An 18,337-nucleotide genomic window follows, 5' to 3' on the forward strand; every position below is an offset into this window, starting at 1 on the left:
ATGGAAAGGTCACGCCACTGACCTGACCTTAGGTCACGGATATAGAAAATCTGAGATATACAATAGAGTGTATCGATTTGAGGGTTTTTATTCCAGATTGAGAGGAAACTGTCAGATAAAGTGGCGCTATATATTTGTAAGTAAGAAAAACACAAAATCGGTGTCCTGCGGTCAGTATTCTCTGGTCCGCGCCCTCTTCTTTGAGACCATCTCGCCGTAACACGGGCTCCTATGGGATAACCTACTAGCGACATCTAGAATTGTAGGTGGCGCTAGCGTCGGCATGGCGTTTTAACACAGTTTGTGGTGTCTGATGCTGATCTTACTCACTCAATAGCGTTTGTTTTCCTTAATTGCCCATAATAATTTGTTTCAGACGTCTAGTTTAACAACTTCAAATGACAGTTAGAGGTTCTTTTGACATACTTCATAGTATAAAATAACAAAACATACAGGGAGTGTGGAGTTTTAGCTACACATGTGCCTATTTTGCCCTAGTTTTGCTCTCGGCTCTCGGCCTAGGCCCTGTTCTGTCTGGGGCAGATCGAAACCTATCTTATACCTTGGTGTGTATAGGAGAGCGTTACATGCGTTGGAAGGCTTGAATGGACTTTGAATGCCCATATCTGTATCATTATCATTAACAGTATCAAACCGCATCTATGCACTTTTCTCCTACGCTATGTTTTCGTGCTGTTTTCATGTCTCCTGTTCTATGATCACTGTATGTTTGTCTGGGTCACAAATGGCCATTGCTTTTGAGCAAAGTAATAGAAATACCCTAAAAACTAAAGTGCATTGCGTACACCAGTGCCTATACGCGCACCAGCCCAGTTCACCGTCAGTTAGCAAAGAGCTCTTCATTTAGTGCCTGTGACGCTTGAAACGGCTGAGCGGCAACAGAGGCAAAGTGTGTACGGCACATGAGTCAAATAATAGGATTCTGGATTATGTATGAAAGCACTGGTGAAAGGTATTTTATTAACTCGGTTGGCGCGGCGGAGAAGGACCGACGTAAAAGTCGGTCTCGTCATTGGCCTCGGCAAGTGCGCCGAGCAGGGCCCGAACGTGAGCTACAGCAGGGGTCATATCACGGACTGGTTGACAGTCAATCTGTGCCGGTGACCGGGCTCTTGCATGTGATCCTGTATTAAAACACCGCAGACTCACGAGTCCTGGTTGACTGTAGCCGTCTCTCGCATGCGGCAGTTCAGTTTGGTAGTATGCCTATTCCACCTACATAGACGCACCTGTTCGGGTACAGATAGTGCGCTGTTCCGGTACAGACGGCACCCGTTCCGTGCTTCCATCCTCAGGATACTGAAATCCTTCTCCTCCACGCCGAAACCCCCTCCGGGCTGGACAGGCAACTTTATCTCATGCGGGCTGCTCCCTTGGAGCGGCACCGCGGCTCCCGAGGGAGCGCACCCCGTAGCCGGGTGCAGTGAGTACTTTGGGGATGGGTGGCCTGTCCTCTGGACGGGATCAGCCCCGGTGACTCACTAGGGTGCCTGCCCAGACCAATGTCACCCCCTAATTCCTATCATCCTTCCGGCTCTGAAATGGTCTTGTCGGACCGAAAGAGCCTAACCCAACAAAACAAACAAACAAACAAACAAATACAGACGGCATCACTCGCTGGCCGCGCGCCGGGTCTCGAGGGGACGGTGACGGCACTGTCGCCGCCGTTGGTCGCGGTGACACGGGCGGCGGGAAAGTCACCGGACCTGCACCATAGTGCGGTGAATGGTTGGGCCTTCGCCGGCAGTAACTGTTTATTTGGGATGCGAGCTGTATGTAATACTACCAGCGCACGATATTCACCGTCTTCGCCACGCGGTAAGAGAGGAGCCCACGGCAGTCCGGTAGGATAGGCTGAGTTGTGACAAGTTCTACCCCGAAAGTGACCACCTTTGGGGCACTGAGGGACCGCTTGACGTGGCCACTCGTCGGTTTCGGTTTCACCTACTGGCTACTAATTTTAACAGCAGACGTTCGGAGACTACTAGATGGGTTTGTTCGTTATGCTTGGTTAGAGCCTATGGGTTAGTCTATTCGAGAACATTTTAGGGCCGTGGTATGATGAATAAATGAATTAGCGGGGAGAAGGCAATATCAGAATAAAGTCGACCATCGGGCACCGGCTGTGTGCCGCAGCGTCTCAGTCAAAAGACACCATAATGGCTGCAATGCTCTGAGTCAGGCTATGCTGGGATGATGAAACACGAGAGGGAGAGGGCAATGTAAGGTTCAATCAACCAAGGCTCAATCGGTTCAATCAACCACTGACGACTAGTCCGCTGTACCGCTGGGACGGCATTTCAGCGCCGGGACATACTGTTTTGACGGCAAGTCACAACGGGACAGACTAGAGCATACATTTGTTGAAATGGTCACTCCGAAGCTGACTTCCATCGGTTGTCTGCTAGGCGGACCGTTAATCCGGAACACGGAGAAGTGCAAGCAAGGATGATGGTGAATTAGTCGTAAGATTGGACAGAAAGCAAACTGGCTCACCAGTCACCAGTTACCGAGCACCTGACCAGTGTCCACTTTGACATTTGGTCGCTGGTAACACAATTGTACCGGCTATATGTAGTGCTTAAAGTACGATGCGGCAGGAGCTCAGTTGCTAATAGTTGCCTAATCTGCTACTTACTTGTTCGTGTTTAAGAGCTCAGGGCGCTAATGCATAGGTAATGTGTATTGTGTTATGTGTGATAATGTGTGGAAAGCTATGCGTTTGCAATGGAAAAACACTTGCAATGGAAAAAACAGCAATATACCAACACTAATGATGTAAAAAATGTGCATAATTTAATCCGAATGGCTTTTTTTACGTTTACAGATGTCTGAAATTAAGTTAGAGACAGTCTGGAATCACTGCCATCTAGCGTCAAAAGGGGAGAACTAAAGCTTCATCCTACGTCCGCAGCAGTTGGAATGGGGTTTACAAAAACCGTTCCGGGTCAGTCAATTTTGAGTTTTGAGGAAAATATTGCGCCCAGATATTATTTTTATGTCCTTGCGCCAAATAATATGCCAGTTTCCTTGCAAATTTCGGTTATCGATACACTCTAATATACAAGTTATAGGCGCCCATTACATCATGCAATCCACCAAGTTTAAAACCTCTCTGACCAGACAAACACTGCATGTTGGACATGATTGCAAACTTTTTTAGGCTTGGTCAGTTAACTTGACCTGGTGACCTGACCTGACATGACCTGGGGTCAAAAATTTCACACATTGTCCAAAATTGATGTGCAAAAAGCTACTCCAAGCGGCGCGGCTTCACACGCAAAGAACGCGACATGGTGGTAACATATGCCCCCCCCCCCCCACTGGGGCGAAGGCTAAAAAGGCAATAATTACCTAGTGAACATAGCTCATTAACAACAAATGTTCACACTATTGTCATGTGATGATAATTAGGTACATGACAACAAAAAGAACACAACAAATACAATACTATCCCTGAATCAGGTATTTTTTAATCGCATCGAACGTTCGATAACTTTTCGGCTGAATCAAATGTGAATTATTCCTTTTTTTCTGAATCGAAAGGAATCGATTCACCATTTTTTTTTTTTTGAAGGAATCGAACGGATGAGTGAATGGAATTAATGATTAAATCGATCCAAAAAAGGTGAACCAATAACCAGTCTGAATTCATGGAATGCCTGTAAACGGCGAGGCCTTTGACTTGACCTGTGACGTCATCGGTTGGACTGAGGTCAATGAAATTGGGTCCCTAGGTGGTTTTTCGGTGGGGCTATCTGACACCGTTTGAATTTTGAAAATCGGCCCGTCGCTTTCCGAAATCTTAGGGGGGGGGGGGCAAAACGGCCGCCTACGGGTGGCAAGGTCCATCGATAGCCCTACAGGACGCGGGCTAATAGGTAATCCTATTAGGTATATACTTAATATACTATGATATTGCAATACCTAAGATATGGACGCAATACCTAAGACATTGCGTCCTTGAACATCGTATTCCGTTACCCGCTCCCATATAGCTCGCAGATCACCCCTGGACTTGCTGATCGGTGCTGACTCGGGAGGTGACCCAGTGACCTGATCTCATCCGCTGCCGCTGCTGCTGCTAACCGCGGCGAGTGTTCCCTTCAGCCGCGAGAAGTTGAGAAGTTCCACCCAACAGCGGACGGACAGGATTGTGACAATCAGGACCGCATCCACGTCACTGGCCCTTGCTTCTTCCGTCCTTGACTCCTTTCTAATGTTCCTTCGGACCTGATACGGTTATTCCATGTATTGCCGACGTGGATCCGAAGGAAGACCCCGATGTATAGGTCCGGGTGTGTCAATAGGATGCATTTACCGGGGGGATGGGAGGGGGAGGGGTACCCGTTTGTCCCCACAATGTGTAACCGCACAGGTATCATCACGGCACTCTTCAGTGTTCGCGATTGACCACTGGGCTCCGGTCTATCTTGTGGATCCGGATCTGATGAACGTGTACATACATACCTACACATGTAGGGGAAGGAGGGTGAATTGCGCCACCTTAAGGAAAAACGCTAATTGTAAGAAAACCGCTGGAGATATAAGCATGCCCTGGTAACCATTTTAAAGAGGAACTCATTGGCTACGATTTAAGAGCCTCCCGATCAATTAAGAATGTTTCGTTTGCTTCTGACAGCTGCTTTTTCAGAAACATGGAAAAGGGCGCATTTGCCAACAACCGCTGTAAATTGCGCCAGGGGGATGGCGCAATTAGAACCCAATTGCGCCCTATACCCGCCCATGGCTAATCGAATGAGACGAAATGCATACACTCCGGCAGTCTAATGTCATTGCGGCTTACTTAAACATTTATAATGTTATTCAGGCTGGATAAATAATAAATGTAGATATAAATCGCGATGTTTTTTGCCCAGGTAGATAACTTGACATGTGCCCGTACGCTTGTAAAAGTGCAGCGAAAACGTTTACTGTAACGGACTAGATATATGTGAACGTATGCGCTTATACGGTTAAATTTTCATTCGTTTCTCTCAAAATTCATAATTTTTATCGTTTTGACAACTTTATGACATCAGTTTTTACTTTTTTTATCATAGCTGTCACCTCTTACGCCTGAGTCCATGTTGAAAATGTCGTATTTTGTCAGTTACACCACAAGTTCGTAGCCCAAATGGCAGCTGCATTATAAGTTTGACGAGAGAAATAATTTGCGGACTGACGACAGCGGGTTGCTCTCCTGCCTGACATTAAACTCCTTCTTTATTGCAATCAGTTAATGATGCATTCATACTGTCGTGATACAATAGCTACATCATTATTCTATTTGCGTCCCCCTGGCGCAATTGCCATGGGCGCAATTAAAATTGAGGTACTTTTTAATAAAAGCGTAGAAGTTATCATAAAGATGTTGAAGGAAGTTTACTGTTTCAGTGAAATATAATTAAAAAGGGGTTTTCTTTCTAAATATCACTCTGAAAATCACACAAATATCGCAAATTTTTATAGCCAACGGTTCAAAATACTGCAAAAAAGTTAAGAAAACGCCGTAACATCTTTGATGGCGTAATGAGCTTTGCTGATTGGCTTCATCGGAAAGCTTGGGCCATAAAAGGAACTATCCAGTGGTGAAAATAATGTTTTCGAACACAAAATGCTAATCATGCCATTGAATCCGTGGGAATGTTGGTGGGCGCAATTAGTTAGGACGGCGCAATACACCCACTTTCCCCTACCAACTACCAATGTAACATGCATGGGAGGTTCGAATCTGTACATGTTTCTGATCGGCGCCGCGAGCCGGAGCCATATAAAGCTCCCCGTATCACCCGAAAGCCGCTCTTCGTATCGGGTCCGGATATGTAGGTCTATATCACTGGGCTGGGAGCGTGATCCTTAGTCCTTGGCCTGGCGAGGCGTACCGCGACTGGATAGTGGCGACATCTATGATGACCGCTGCTGTCTACTTCAGCGCCGCCGCCAAACTTTGCCAGCCAGCCCACCGGCCGCCTGCCGGGTAACCGGACAAAAGATCGTAAAGCAGAAGATCGTATGGCACAAGATCGTAGGCAGTTGATCGTATGCAAAATATCATAATGGATAAAGATCGTACGACATAATGCTCGTATGGACAAAAGATCGTATTCGCTAAAGATCGTCAAGGAAAATGATCGTATGTCAAAAAGTCGTAGGTAATTGATAAGGATCGTACGACATAATGATCGTATGGACAAAAGATCGTATTCGCTAAAGATCGTCAAGGAAAATGATCGTATGCCAAAAAGTCGTAATGGATAAAGATCGTACGACATAATGCTCGTATGGACAAAAGATCGTATTCGCTAAAGATCGTCAAGGAAAATGATCGTACGCCAAATGATCGTATGAGATAAAGATCGTACAGTCAAAATATGATATTCACATGGCAGGCACCGTTCCGTGCTTCTATCCTCAGGATACTGAAATCCTTCTCCTCCACGCCGCAACCTCCCTCCGGGCTGGACAGGCAACTTTATCTCATGCGGGCTGCTCCCTTGGAGCGGCACCGCTGCTCCCGAGGGAGCGCATCCCGTAGCCGGGTGCAGTGAGTGCCTTGGGGCTGGGTGGCCTGTCCTCTGGACGGGCTCAGCCCCGGCGACTCACTAGGGTGCCTGCCCAGACCAATGTCTCCCCTTATATCCCGCGCCCCGCTGGGCTATTCAGCCATACGAGCCCTGCTGGGGGGGGGGGGCAGATTCTGCCCCCCTGTCTAACTTCCGAACCGATGGTCGTAGAAAGACGGGGAAAACGGCAATCGAAAGCTCTCAACAAGGGGGCGTTCCACGACAAATCGACAACTAAAAAATTAAATTTGCACCCTCATATTTTATTCTTCGTTGAAAACTATTGTAAGGGGTTGTGATGGGCGGGAAAGCCAGCTGTGGCAAGGATTTTTTTCTTCGAACAACGGTTTCCGAGATATAGCCTCGGGCAATTCCTGGAGTTCGCGCTGCAGCTCTATGTTTGGCGGCCTATAACTCAGAAACTATTGGTTTTTTACGATAAAAACTTTATATGGTTCAACTCACAATCAACCAAAAAACATTTTGGCTATCTCAGATTTTCAATTTTTGAAAATTTTGATCACGTGACCTTTTGTCCTATTTTTCAAAGAGTGACCTTGATATTTTCCCCACTGAAAGTTGCAGTTTTGTCTGATGACGATTAAAGCCTTATCGATCGTCATTCATATGCGATAATAAAAAAAAGTGGTTATCGCCCTACGTTGACCTCAGGTCAGGTCATTTTTATGACCTGTCCATTATTACGAGCGGGAGCGACAGCGATATCTCGAGAATAAAGCAAGATAGCGACAAGCGGTAAACGGTAAAGGGTACACACGGATAAGGTCTATAATTTTTACTGAGGTCATTTTTAGGTCAGGTCAAAGATGACGTCACAGGAGCTAAAAGGAAGTCAAAATAGCGGCACTATACATATATATGAAGTTTTTCTCGAATAACTTTCAAGGCATCCCAGCTAGGAACAAACTAATAGCACCATCGTGATCCTCTCGTCGATCCGCATCGAAAGATATGTATGTTTTATTTTTTATTATTTTTATTTTACATCGTGAACAATTCCGTCAAAACAAGAGGCTATTACATGTTCGTGTCATCATATAGCAATGGACTGGGGAAACGAGACTACATAACGCACATACTTGACACATGCTAACAGGAACAACACTACATCATCGCAGAATGTAGCATCACATTCCATGGTTGACATGCTGGGGCTCACGCTGGTGTTCTAACAAGAACTTCCTGAGCGTGGGCTTAAAGACAGCCGGAGTTGACTCTCGCAATGTCTGTGGCAGCTCGTTATAGTCAGATACCGCCGAGTAGAGAAAGCGGCGCCTCCCAAACTCCGACCTGATCGTGGGAGTCACCAGCATGTCACTGCTACGGGTGTCTCTCCCGTGTACACTCCGTCTAATGGACAGGCTAGCCGACAGCGCCGTAGGCTCAGACGTGGCTAACATTTTGTGAATCGACACAAGTCGGTGATACATGTACATGCTATCAGCATGAAGCCAGCCACGTTCATTGATGACGTCACTCACGCGATCGATTTTTTTTCGTCCAGAGACGACACGCGCGGCAAACCGAATCACCTTCTGAAGTCGACCGCGTTGAGTCGCATTGCTTGCCCCATAAACAGATAGGCAGTACCGGATGACGGAGAACACCAGGCCTTGTACCATGGTGGCCATCACCGACTGTGGCAGACTGTGTCTGCTGTGGCTCAGTCCACACAAAGTGCCGGTACACCGCCGTATGACGTCGTTTGTGTGCGTGACAAATGTCATGTCCCTTTCAAACCACACACCGAGGTTTTTGACGGCGTCTGAGCAGGTGATGGTTGAGCCGGCGAATTTGATGCTGACTGATGGAATGCGACGGGTCATTTCTCGTGAGCCGAGCACGATGAACTGGGTCTTCGCTGCGTTGATTTTTAGACCATTTTTGCTGTACCAGTTGTGTGCTACAGACAGGGCCTCTTCGAGCGACCCGACAAGCTGGGCCAGCTCACTCGGCTGTCCCGTGACAAACAGCTGGACGTCGTCGGCGTAGGCGATCATCTCCGTTGGGCCGCCGTCTACGTGCAGTGGCAGATCGTTGGAGTAGATGTTGTAGAGCAATGGCCCGAGGGCGGATCCTTGATAGGTGCCAATCGGGTTCATGAGAGGACTGGAGAGCGTGCGGTCAATAGATGTCCCTGTTGATTGCACCTGCACGCGCTGGTAATGATCAGCCAGGTAGCTTTGAAACCAGCGCGTGTCGACGCCGTATAGCTCCAGCTTGCGTAAAAGCGAGTGGTGCGGGATGGAGTCAAAACAGCGAGAACAGTCCAGCAGACACAATAGAGTGACTTCACGCCGGTCCAAAGAACGAAAAACATGATCGGTGAGGGTGAGCAGCGCGGTGTCCGTTGAATGGTTGCTTCTAAAGCCATGCTGATTCGCGGAAAACAAATGGTGAGAACAAAAATAGGCGTTCAACTGTTCGAACACGACTCGCTCTGTGATCTTCCCTATAGTCGGAAGAATGGATATCGGTCTATAGCGGCTGAAGTCATCAGCTTTGGAAGCCTTTGGAATAGGGTGCACGATAGTGAGTTTCCAAGACTCTGGAACGGCATGTGATGTGATGCTGGAGTTAACAATATGTGTCAACACATGGTACAGTGAGATCAGGCACTTTTTAACAAAACGAATACACAGACCGTCGGCGCCGCATGCCGGAGAATCGTTCATCCTGCTCACGACAGAGTACAGATACTCGGGGGTAATGGGTGCAACCACGAACGAGCCTGTTGACACTCTGGGTAGGCGAACAGGGAGCTCAGGGCCTGACATATCGACAGCCTGTGACGTTTTCAGTCCGATTTCGGCGAAGTACTTATTAAGCGCGTCCACATCTACTTGATCGGCAGTAATGGGTGGTTTACCGGCCTGTTTGGCCGCCACTACCGGCCGCACACTTCTCCACAGGGACGCCGGCCCACGCTCGCGAATGTGCTGCTGCACAGCGTCACGGGAGTCCCCGCGTATCGCAGCTCGCACGCGCCGGTTCAGCTGCCGGTAGAGGTCGCGGTCGCCGCCTCTCAGTGCCGCCCTCCGCTCTACCATCAGCTGTTTGGTGGCCTCAGACAGGGGCGGGGCTGTGGGGTTCCGCACTCTGGTCCGCTTTAGAGGTGCCGCCTCATCCAGAATTGGTCGTGTCACGTTTAAGAAGTACTCCCACTGCGCAGCTGGATCGGCGCTGTGGTAGATAGGGCTCCAGTCAAGCGTCTGTAACCGCCGATTCATCTCCTCTGCGTTACAACCGCGCCAGCTGCGGGCCGTCATTGCGGTCGGTTTGGGACGAAGACCGGCCAGGTTGAAAGTGGCACGCGTCCAGTTGTGGTCACTGTAGTCACAGTGTAATGTTCCTTGTCGTTGCAGTTTGCCATTGCTGCAAATAACATCAATGGTGGAGCCCGAAGCGCGGAATGTGGGCCCAGCGATGTGTTGATGTAATGCAAATGTGTTCATGAGTTGGCAGAACTTGTGTTTGGCGCTGGTGTTGGAACCCATGTCGATGTTCACGTCGCCGGCGATTATCACAAGTCCGCTGTGCTGTGTTGCAACAATCTCCAGTTGCTCTTGAAGATCGTCAAGATCGGCCGCGATGTCCTCGGCGCTCTGGCGGGGCGGGCGGTAGAACGAGCAGAAGTAGACTCTCTGAGCTCCGGAGCCCACCCGCACCCAGAGCGACTCAAGATTCGATTGGGGGACTGGACGGCCGGAAACCTGCACCTCTGATGCGTGCAGTTCGCTTCGCACCGCCACCGCCACTCCTCCCGCGGCCCTTTTTAAGCGGCCAGGTCGGTCTCGGCGAAACAGTTGATATCCCGGTATAGGAATATACCGGCTGTCCTGGGATGGTCGAAGCCAGGTTTCGTTGATTGATATAATGTCCGGCCCGTGGGTGTCCAGGTCGTGACGTAGCTCCATGAGACTAGGGTTCAGAGACCGGATGTTAAGGTGTGCCACGTAGAGCTGATCAGCGATGGGGTGGGTCCGCCAGATGCGCCCCCCTTTAGATCCGCGTCTGCGGGTCCGCATCCCCCGCCGCTCCGTCCCGCCTCCGCCCCTGCCGTCAGCCGCCGCGCCGACATGGCCCGGGGCTGCGACCCGGGCAGCCGCCCGCCTGTGTCGCGCGTAGGGCGGGGCGGGAGTCGGGACGGCCGCGGCAGTGAGCAGGCTGGTGAGCAGCAGTATCAGCAGAAGGTGCCGAAGCTCTGGGTGCATCGTGGTTTCGGTGGTCGGTATCGGTGATAAGGTCTATAATTTTTACTGAGGTCATTTTTAGGTCAGGTCAAAGATGACGTCACAGGAGCTAAAAGGAAGTCAAAATAGCGGCACTATACATATATATGAAGTTTTTCTCGAATAACTTTCAAGGTATCCCAGCTAGGAACAAACTAATGGCACCATCGTGATCCTCTCGTCGATCCGCATCGAAACATATGTATGTTGACCTCGAAAGGTCGAAAGGTCAAAAGTTGACCTTAGATCACGTGACCTAAGGTCAACTTTTGACCTTTCGACTTTTCGAGGTCAACATACATATGTTTCGATGCGGATCGACGAGAGGATCACGATGGTGCCATTAGTTTGTTCCTAGCTGGGATACCTTGAAAGTTATTCGAGAAAAACTTCATATATATGTATAGTGCCGCTATTTGACCTCCTTTTAGCTCCTGTGACGTCATCTTTGACCTGACCTAAAAATGACCTCAGTAAAAATTATAGACCTTATCCGTGTGTACCCTTTACCGTTTACCGCTTGTCGCTATCTTGCTTTATTCTCGAGATCTCGCTGTCGCTCCCGCTCGTAATAATGGACAGGTCATAAAAATTACCTGACCTGAGGTCAACGCAGGGCGATAACCTCTTTTTTTATTATCGCATATGAATGACAATTGATAAGGCTTTAATCGTCATCAGACAAAATTGCAACTTTCAGTGGGGAAAATATCAAGGTCACTCTTCGAAAAATAGGACAAAAGGTCACGTGATCAAAATTTTCAAAAATTGAAAATCCGAGATAGCCAAAATGTTTTTTGGTTGATTGTGAGTTGAACCATATAAAGTTTTATCATAAAAAACGAATAGTTTCTGAGTTATAGACCACCAAACATAGGGCTGCAGCGCGAACTCCAAGAATTGCCCGAGGCTATATCTCGGAAACCGTTGTTCGAAGAAAAAAATCCTTGCCACAGCTGGCTTCCCCGCCCATCACAACCCATTAGACCAATTTTAAGCAAAAAATAAAATATGAGGGTGCAGGGCACTTGTCGATTTGTCGTGGAACGCCCCAAGGCGGATCTAAAGAGCCCAATTTTTTTTTTTTTTGCTTAAGTAGGTCAGAGGTCAGGTCAAGGTCAGGTCAAGGGTACAAAATGCAAGTTTCTACAGTATCGGCCTTGCACTGTAGTTGCCGAAGAATGGTCTGAGACTGATTGCCCAAAACGTGTTCTTAGACTACCAAGACAATATTCGTTGCAAAAATGTCATTCAAAGGTCAAGGTCAGGTCAGGTCAGGTCAGGTCAGGTCAGGTCACCAAAAACAAAATATAGAAAAGGGCATGTGCGACACATGTTTTATGGGTCATTTTAATCATAGAATTCAATAGGCACAATCAATAAGTGATATGGACCACCTCTGGATAAATTTGGGGTCGAGGTCAGGTCAAGGTCAGGTCAAGTGAGGTCAAATTTTGAAGTTGGTTGTTAAGGCCTAAAAAGGTGTCTATCTGATGCAGTTTTTCACGACGAATCGAATGATGCTATTTTTGTTTCCGTATGAGGTCTAGAACTTCCAAAAAAGTCATTTTTCAAAAAATTTATGTGTCGTGACATCATAAAATTTTGAATAACTCCCACATTTTTGAACTGATTCTTCTAAAAATTGGTATGTAGGTGCACATAGAACACTTCTCTGACATATATTCCGGTTTTTTTCGATACCCTCAAAATTTTGGATTTTAAAATTATTTTTCCAAAAAAGTCAGTTTTTTGAAAAAATTTGGGCCAAAATCCAAAATTTTCAAAAAACCGAGATAGCCATTTGTTAGACACAGTAGAATCACGTATAACCTTTTTTGGTACGTCTTGATTCCTTTAAAATTGAAGATTCTAGCGGCGTTTGAAATTTTGCCGTTTTTGAGGCGAAAATGGCGAACATGACGTCACTTAAACGTCAATTTCTCAAAAATTTTCCGACGGATTTCGCTCAAAATGTCAGGGATCGTGTCAAATTGATGTATGATAAAGTACTGAAAGTTTCACGTTGCTGGCGTAACGCGTTTAGAAGTTATTAGCGAAAAACTGGAGGGGGGCAGATTCTGCTTCCATGACAAAATATCGAAACGCAAAATATCGAAGCGCAAAATATCGAACGCAAATTATCGAAAGCAAAATATCGAAGTCGCAAATTATCGAAATCGCAAAATATCGAAATCGCAAAATATTGAATTGCAAAATATCGAAATCGCAAAATATCGAAATCGCAAAATATCGAATCGCAAAATATCGAATTGCAAAATATCGTAATCGCAAAATATCGAATAGCATAATATCGAAAGCAAAATATCGAAACGAAAACTATCGAAACGCAAAATATCGAAACGCAAAATATCGAAAGACAAAATATCGAAAGACAAAATATTGAAAGACAAAATATCGACCGCAGAATATCGAAAAGGCAAAATATCGAACAGACAAAATATCGAACGCAAAATATCGAAAAGGCAAAATATCGAGCGCAAAATATCGAAAAGGCAAAATATCGAACGCAAAATCTCGAAAAGACAAAATAACGAACGCAAAGTGTCGAAAAGGTAAAATATCGACTTGAAATGGCCCTCTGCGGACTCCTTAGAGCTCTGTCGAACTCATCAGGCCCTCTGTTATCTGTAGGCCGCAAAGAGCAATCAGCGGGTCCATGACAGACTTGGAAAACTCTAATATTTTTTGTAGATCTCAGCAGTGGCGGCGGAAGGTAATTTCGGATGGGGGTGCAAAGTTTTCTCAAGGGGCCCCTCTGGAAGTTTCGCCCCCCCCCCCGATATTTTTTAGAGTGATTATCATTGCTTTATGAAAAACGAAGATTTTGGAAAACCATCCCCAAACACACAATTTCTGCAAAATATTTGAAATTACAGTGTACCTATCTCAAATAAAGCATAACGAAGCAAATGCAGCTAGTTTTTATCATCTAATCTTGTTTTAGTCTAGCCACCACCCTCAGCATCTCAACCCACTTTTCTGGATCCGCAGTGGACCATTAACCCTAGAACGCCTAGGGGGGGGGGGGGTTGTATCAACCCCCCCCCCCCTGAGGTTTTTTCGAAGTGCACGCTAAACGGCTTGTCGTAGCGGGCTGAAATTTTCAATACCCTCTAGGGCAACCTTTGCGCATCTTTTGCCGAAAAAAAATTGATCGGGTCATGTCAGGTCACGGAGTTATGACGTCATAAGAGGTACAGCCTCCGGCCGGATTTTCACAAACTGAGTGCCAACGCCCGAGGTTTCCTGCCGGTGGTACGGACATCGGTTGATGGATCGTGATGAAACTTCCCATGCATGTTGGGGCAAGTATTGGCTATCATATGGTATAAGAAATTTGACCGGGTCAGGTCAGGTCACGGAGCTATGACGTCACAAGAGGAACAGCGTCCGGTACTATTTTTGAAAAGCGCCCGAACCACTATTTTGCTAATTCTTGTCACCTCAATGGGAATATGCAGCAATATTAGCTTCTATAGGGAGCAAATGGACCTCCCAAATCCAAAAATACAATCAGATTTCAAAAATTTAAATTTTGATTTTTCGAATTTCTGCCGCCGACTGTGACCTTGCCGACTTCCGGCGCTCCCAACGCGCCATTTTTAGAGCTAGGGAAACGAAATACATACCAAACGATAGAGAATTGATCAAGGAATACGATAGTGAAGGTTTCAAGTCGATATCTCCCACCGTTTTGCCGCAATCGCCGCGGAAAGTTAAAAAAAGTCTATTTTTCCGAAAATTTGACCTTTGACCGGTCAAAAGTAGGTCAAATGTTGACCTAGGACCAAAAAATATACCACCAATCGCGAGATCTCGTTGAGAGCAATCCGTTGGTTTTTTCCGCTAAGCTCTACGACCTTCCGTTTCGAAACGCCAGGGGGGGGTCGTAACAACCCCCCCCCCCCCTGGTCGTTCGTGTTATGAGAAATGGCCTGGTCGTGCGAGGGTTAAAGGCCCTACGAGACCGTTCTTAGAAGACCGTGTTTAAAAGCCCCTTGGAAACCGACCCCTTAGAGGCTCCTCCAGAGACCTACATGACTCCCCAGACCGAATGAGCCCTCCGACCTGCAGGGTCGGTCCCTGAGAAGTTGCTGAAGGGTTTCAGAACCTATACTCGTAGGCTCGAAAGGCTTTTGATGGCTCTCAGAGACTGACATCGGACCCAAAAAAGCCTGTATGGAGACCCTCCAAAGCCGGGATGGCCACCAGGAGCCGATGTTTAGCCTAAAGAGCCAGTATGGAGGACTGAATAGAGGAAAGGACTAGGAGTCTCAGTGGGGCCTTCAGGAGCAAGCGTTTGGAGCCCCAAAAGTATGTGTGGGGTCTTAGAGGCAGGTAGGCCCCTGGAGCGTGCACGGGGTGGGACCCCGTGCGCTAGCGAGGTGGGAGCTAGCGTGTGAGCCCAAATATTCGACTGGCGGCTACTAGAACCTGCATGGGGATTCTTAGAAGCCGCTTAGACCCATATATAATGAGTCATGAGTCCCAAGAGTCGATGTAGGGGCCCTAAAAGCCGGTGTAGGGCCCATGGCCCCATAAGTTCCGGCGTTGGGACTCTCAGAGGCCGGCGAAAGGGGAACCAAGAGCGGATAAAGTAATTCAACAAGCCGACATTTGGCCTGAGAATCAGTGTGGAATTCCAGGAGTCTGCGTGAGCTCTCGGAGACCTTCGTAGGGCCCACAAAGGTCGTTCTGAGTGCCCTCTGAATCTGAACTCTTTGCGGAGCCCTTAGAGGCCAGCATGTCCCCTGACACCTGCCTGCGTTGATTTGAGACCCTCCAAGACCCTCCGAAAACTCTGGGTTGGATCCGTCTATGTTTGATAGCCCCGGAAGATCTGTCGAGCGAAACCTAATAGTTCGACAGAGTTCGACAGAGCTCTAAGGAGTCCGCAGAGGGCCATTTCAAGTCGATATTTTACCTTTTCGACGCTTTGCGTTCGTTATTTTGTCATTTCGATATTTTGCGTTCGATATTCTGCCTTTTCGATATTCTGCGTTCGATATTCTGCCTTTTCGATATTTTGCGTTCGATATTTTGTCTGTTCGATATTTTGTCTGTTCGATATTTTGCGTTCGATATTTTGTCTTTTCGATATTCTGCGTTCGATATTTTGTCTTTTCGATATTCTGCGTTCCATATTTTGCCTTTTCGATATTTTGTCTTTCGATATTTTGTCTGTTCGATATTTTGCGTTCGATATTTTGTCTTTTCGATATTCTGCGTTCGATATTTTGCCTTTTCGATATTTTGTCTTTCGATATTTTGTCTTTCGAAGTTTTGTCTTTCGATATTTTGCGTTTCAATATTTTGCTTTCGATATTATGCTATTCGATATTTTGCGAGTTCGATATTTTGCAATTCGATATTATGCAATTCGATATTTTGCGATGTCGATATTTTGCGATGTCGATATTTTGCGGTTCGATATTTTGCGATTTCGATATTTTGCGCATTCGATATTTTGCTTTCGATATTCTGCCACTTCGATAATTTGTCTTCGATATTTTGCTATTCGATATTTTGCTTTTCGATATTTTGTCCGGAACCCGCAGATTCTGCCCCCCCCCCCCCAGCGGGGCGCGGGATATCCTATCATCCTCCCGGCTCTGAAATGGTCTCATTGGACCGAAAGGGCCTAACCCAACAAAACAAAACAAACAAACAATCACATGGCACATGGTGCAGCCCAACTCCAGCGCATACAAAGCTTATCAATTTCTATGTTCGCTTGGTAAGTGGCTGTCGTAAGCTCGACCATACATTGATGTTATTTCTTAGCTTAGATGGCTCAATGACACCTAAAAGCAAGGCGTTGTATATGTGCCGAATAAATGAATGTATGTGCTGCCGTTTTCATGTACCTATTTGAAGTGAATACAACTAAACCCATGTTCCTCCCCCCCCCCCCCCCACCGCCTGGAAGGTTAAAATGTTGCTTAAGCGGCTGAAGTAAACGGCGTTAAAAATACTTTTTCCTTCGCACTGTTACATTTTCATGGAGAATCGTCATTGCTTTACGAGTCATCAACAGATGTTTATCGCGTTATCACTATCGAAGTCGCAATCCTCCTAGTTATAGGATCCTAGTTTCAATCCAATCCTAGTTATAGGAGTCATTGTTATCGAAGGCCGGTTAAAGATGTCAATTGTCCATTATTGGTAATAACCACAAACAACTTGTATGCGATCATTTCTTTTGACAAAATGCAAAATACAAGCCGTTCAAACGACAAACACCCGGCCAGTTTCCCCGATAGCCTGCCTGCATCCTAACGAAAGCTCAATGCCCGCGGCCCGCAGACCATATCATGCCACTCTGTTCGCTCTGGCAGCTTCTAGTTCTCTGCTCATACTTCCAGCCGTTATATTGAAAAGACTTCTAAAAAGACTCCTAACGAAAGCTCAATGCCCGCGGCCCGCAGACCATATCATGTCACTCTATTCGCTCTGGCAGCTTCTAGTTCTCTGCTCATACTTCCAGCCGTTATATTGAAAAGACTTCGCTTCGCTCGCTGCGCTCGCTCGCTCGTACACTATTCTATACGATTATTTACTTTACGAACGTAACGTTACGATCTTTTGTCGAGCGATCTTTTACAACATATGATCTTTATCTTACGATCATTTTCCTACGATCTTTTTTGTACGATCCATTGCTTTACGATCTTTTGCTTACGATCCTTGGTCGTACGATCTTTTGCGACATACGATATTTATCTTACGATCATTTTCCTACGATCTTTTTCATACGACCAATTGCTTTACGATCTTTTGCTTACGATCTTTTTGTCGTACGATCTTTTACAACATACGATCTTTATCTTACGATCATTTTCGTACGATCTTTTGCATACGATCAATTGCTTTACGAGCTTTTGCTTACGATCTTTTTACCGTACGATCTTTTTCCATACGATCTTTTGTCTTACGATCTTTTGTCACGTAATCCGCCTGCCGGGACCCTCTCTGGCCTCTCCCAGGGCTGTCGAGTGTAGAGTCAGACTCAAAGGCGGTCGGACTCTACAATTTTTGAAGTCGTATTCAAAGTTGTTTAGCTTAGTCATAAGCTTTTACTTGTAGGTAGTTCGTTTCTATTGTTCCCGTTTGCTACCGGTCGTATTCGGGGAAAGAGTTGGCCACGTCCTAGGACGGGTCAGTAGTCTGATAGGGCTGAAGCTCCTATCGGCCCTCTAGCACATCTATGAACACATTGGGTACCGAAAACCTCCCGTACGCCTTATCAGACCGATGTGAAACCCTTTCAGACTAGTATGGGCTGAAAAGGCCAGTGTGAGCTTTCCAAGCTGGGGGATGATAATAAACGATAGGTAGGTGTATTGAGAGATTGGCCTGGACTTGACGTGGTCGGCATGCCCCTCAGACCCCTCAGAGACCAGCGAGACCTGAAGAGGTTCGGGTGGCGCCCTCAGAAGCCGAAACAGGACACCCAGGACCCGGCACGGTGCT

This window comes from Amphibalanus amphitrite, unplaced genomic scaffold, assembly GCF_019059575.1.
Source record: "Amphibalanus amphitrite isolate SeventyFive unplaced genomic scaffold, NRLGWU_Aamphi_draft 000018F_arrow, whole genome shotgun sequence".
NCBI classification, from domain to species: domain Eukaryota; kingdom Metazoa; phylum Arthropoda; class Thecostraca; order Balanomorpha; family Balanidae; genus Amphibalanus; species Amphibalanus amphitrite.